The following is a 4,505-nucleotide window of genomic DNA, read 5'->3' as shown; positions in this document are numbered from 1 at the left end:
GAGCAGCCCTGCCAATTAGCTTGTACTCTGCCCACATGCCCGGGGCTGAAAGGGAAGCAGGCCAGGCCTGAGCAAAATTAGACAATGGGCTCCCAGAACATGGAGGGGGCAGCAGCACCTGCTGTTGTCTCCCCTCGGGCCGATATTAGGGGTGGAGCTGGAGAGGGAGGGCAAGCAGGCAGTTCCTCCTCCACATTCCAGATGGGGCTCTGAGGGCACAGCCCAGAGCAAGGGGTTAGGAAGGGCCGGGCTCTGGAACTGGAATCTCCCCGGGCTCAGAGAGTGTTGGCACTTAACACCTGGGGTCACAGTTCTTTCTGGCCAGGAAGGATGCCATTTAAGGATAAGGCTGAGTCTCCTCCATCTGTGACCTGCATAGTCTCCAGTGCAGTGCCGGCCGCTCAGGGCGTCTTGTGGGGGGCAGTATATGTGGCGGTTGAACACAAGAGTTTTGGAAAGAGGCGCACGTGTGTTCTTGTTCACCGCCCTTCCTCACCTACTCTGTAACCTCAGAACTTGACTTCTCGGCTATGGCTTCTCCCTCTAGAAAACAAAGGAAGTAAAAATGCGTACCCCCTAGGGTTACTGTGAGGCTAAAAGGAAATGAGGCTAAAAAGAAATCCACATAGTATCTGTTTATAGGATTACTGGACTCTCTTTGGGGATGCAGAAAAATTTAAGCCTTCCAAAGCTAATACGTTATCTTTGAGGTTAACTAAAACACCAGAAGGTCAGAAGGCACAGACGGACAGGAGAATGTGACAAACATTTCTCGAAGACCCCCCCCCCCACCCCGGTGCCACACACTGGACTGAGTGCCTTATCTGTGTTCTGATTTTACACTGCAGGTAACATCTGAAATCAGGCAGCTCAAAGTCAGACAGCTTGCTGGCACATTAAAGAAACAAAGGAAATGTTCAAGACCAGAATGCCTGCTGTGTCAAGATACCTAATTAGAAAGCAACGTCATAGTGAATTAGTAGAGCAAGTCCCCAGCTCTGCCAGAAGAGCTAAAATAGATGTGCCGACAGGGGAATCACAAAGCAAAGTTGATTATCATCCTGGTGACTCGGTTCATCCCACAAGCATGACTCAGAGGTTCGACAGAACTGGACACGTGTCGTATCTAAGTGCCCCGCTATCAGGTAGTGTTTCCAGACACCCTTGTCATCTCACCGAGACAATCCTACTCCAATCAGAGATCTTCATGCCAATTGAACTTGTCTAATTATAACGAGGAAGCATCAAGGTAACTGAAACTACAAAAATAAAACACTTCGGTGATGACTAGGTAACAACAGGATGTTGGATTTATACAGAAACTCTTTCTTTCGACTTGACATTTCACAAAGGAAAATTATAAATTATCTTCAACCGCCATATTGAGACTCAGAAATCCATTGTAACAAAGACAGTCAGTGTTGGTATCATTCACTCATTCATCCATTCATCTCTCACGTATTTTTCCATTCATTCAATTACATGAGTTGAGTGACAAATGGGAATGGGTAGAAGTTGGGGTAACGTAAAATGTCGAACAAGAGATGGTACCTTCATTTAAGGGATGATATCTGTTAGGAACCAATCCAGTGGCAAAGAGGGGTAGTTAAGCAAATAACTGAAACTCAGGTTTGGGTAAGATGGGATGTCTGTGCTAAGTGTGACATTTAGGGGCTCCTGGGTGGCTCACTCGGTTAAGCATCGGACTCTTGATCTTGGCTCAGGTCATGATCTCACAGTTCGTGGGATAGAGCCCCAGGTTGCAGTCTGTGCTGACACTGCAGGGTCTGCTTGGGATTCTCTCTCTCTCTCCTTCTCTCTCTGCCCCTCCCCTGCTCACTTGGGCTCTCTCTCTCTCAAAATAAATAAAAAAAAAAAAAGAAGTGTGACATTTTTGTGCAGGTGATAATGGTGCTATCAAAGGATTTTAAGCCTGAGAGTGTTCCCTTAGGAGCAAGTGGTGTGCAGAAGGGAGTAGAGGCAAAGAAGCCAGTTAGGAGGTGAGTGCAATTATTCTTCATGGAGTCTACTCTCAAGGGCCCTTGCTGCCTTACCACCATTTTCCCCCTCAACCCATGGCATCCAGGTTTTTCCTCCAACTGTTGACTGAAACTATTCTTTCCTGTCGTGAATGAACTTCTACTAGCCAAAGCCTCTCGATTCCACGTACATGGTTAGACACTAACTCTAGCTGGAAACTTTCTGTGAAACACAGTCTCTTGCTGTTTTATCTCCTGGTTCTCTGGAGACTGCTGCTCTGATCCAGACTTTTCATGCCCTGCCCATTGAGAAGTCCCAGTGTTCTTAAGGCACATCTTTAGCACCATTCTAATCTGAACTCTCTCTGGGAAATGCCTTGCTTATTTGCAACTTCTACAGCTTAAATCCTTCTTCCACAGAAATCTATGGATAAGGAGAATCTGAGAATGGGGACTCTCTGGGGGAAATTTTATCACTGCAGTTGGTGTCAGCATTGTATTATGATGAATTCATCTCTGGAGCCCCCAGGTGGCTCAGTCGGTTGAGCATCTGACTCTCAGCTCAGGTCACGATCTCACGGTTCCTGAGATGGACCAGGCTCTGCACTGACAGCATGGAGCCTGCTTGGGATTCTCTCTCTCGCTCTTGCTTTCACTCTCTATCTCTCCCCCCTCAAAAAAAAAAAAATAGTAAATTCTCTACTTATGGCTCTTAAGATGAAGATTTGGGGTCAGGTAAATAATGTCCCCTTCCTCTTTACCCTTGTTATAGTTGTGCTGGGGCTTGCATCCACAACTGAACTAGTGGATTGAATGGTGAAGAAAAGATGCGGAAAGAGAAGGTCTAATCTTCCTAGTGACTTTTTAAAAACCTGATCTCTGGGGGCGCCTGGGTGGCGCAGTCGGTTAAGCGTCCGACTTCAGCCAGGTCACGATCTCGCGGTCCGTGAGTTCGAGCCCCGCGTCGGGCTCTGGGCTGATGGCTCGGAGCCTGGAGCCTGTTTCCGATTCTGTCTCCCTCTCTCTCTGCCCCTCCCCCGTTCATGCTCTGTCTCTCTCTGTCCCAAAATGAATGAACGTTGAAAAAAAAAAATAAAATAAAATAAAAATAAAAACCTGATCTCTGGATGTTTGAAAACTATGCCTGGTCCCTCAAGAAATGCACTGCTCTTCTCTAATCTCCATCAGTGAATTGTTGACTAAAACTAGAAGGGGTGCTTCAAGGAGGTTGGAACTTTACTTTACTCATCGTTGTCCCCCAGGACCGACAAAGTGCCTGGCACAGACTAGGGACTCATAAATAGTGAACGAGGAGTTATATCTGTTCCATGTTTGGGTGGATGCAAGCCATACCCACATGTTCCTGGCTTGTCAAGGCCGGGGAACTAGCAAGAACACAAACTTTGGCTAAGCTGCCGAGACCATGTATTAATAGAATCTGGAAGGGGTCAACTTTAGAATTTATTGGCTTCAAATCTTATATAAACTTACTGCTGCATCCAAAAGACTCACATCTTTGTGGAAGGCCCAGGGTTTGGCAGATACAACCATGAATGAGGTAAGATTTGGGGACATAATCAACCAGGCATGAACTGGCTGAGTGTGACCACGGGAGCTCAAATCCAGACTGACACCTCTCTTTTTTCAGCGTCTCTACCTCAGCACAAATATCTTCAGTTTTGCAGACCACTTCTCTCGGATTGGATTTTGGTCATGTCTTCTCATCTAGTTTATTTTAAAACCTCAAAAATTTGTAATAATCTAATAAAGGTTTTTTTCCCTGAAGGCGTGTTTGTGGTTTGCTCTGACTGGTAGGGTCCAGTGCAACTTATCAATTTAAACCCACTGGAAAGCACTGCGAATATAGTTTATTCCCTTCAAACTATTGCCCTACCGGTTTACTAAACACATTGCCTCAATGCTGTGCTTATTCCCTTCCTGGTGAGGGCCAACCTGAAATTTGCAGAGCCACTCTGCCCGATTCCAGGCCCATGGAGCCTTCACAGCCTCTCTGTCAACTCGTGTGGGATTCTCTCACGAATGCAAATAAGACCGGTCTTGTCCCTATGTTGAGCTTGCCTCAACCTTTCATTCCATGGATTGAGACCCAGTTTTGGATTTTGTTGCTTATCCTCAAAATAGCTCAGTAACTGGTCCTTATAATGAACCAGCATCTTCTACTGCCTCAGAGTTATAGACAGTTAAGCATGGTTTCTTGAAAATATACACAGTTTTCTTTTTTTGTCAAAGAGGATGCCAAATAGAGCAATGTTTTATGTCCTTTGCTTAAAATACGTGCTGACTTATGGCTTTTTTTGATCCTTGCAAAAAAAAAAAAAAAATGCCTGCATTCCACCTACTCAGCCGTTCCTGCTGTTGTGAACAGAAAGGAGAGTGCCCTTCTATGCACTGGTGATTTCAGATGATGGTCAGGGACCAAGTGCAGAGCTTTTACTTCTCTACCTCCAGATCGAATGGCTTAGAATCAATTACTGCTAAGCCCAAATCATTTTTGGCACTTGCTCT

The sequence above is a fragment of the Lynx canadensis genome, chromosome F1, assembly GCF_007474595.2.
Source record: "Lynx canadensis isolate LIC74 chromosome F1, mLynCan4.pri.v2, whole genome shotgun sequence".
NCBI lineage: Eukaryota > Metazoa > Chordata > Mammalia > Carnivora > Felidae > Lynx > Lynx canadensis.
This window is presented reverse-complemented; position numbering follows the sequence as displayed.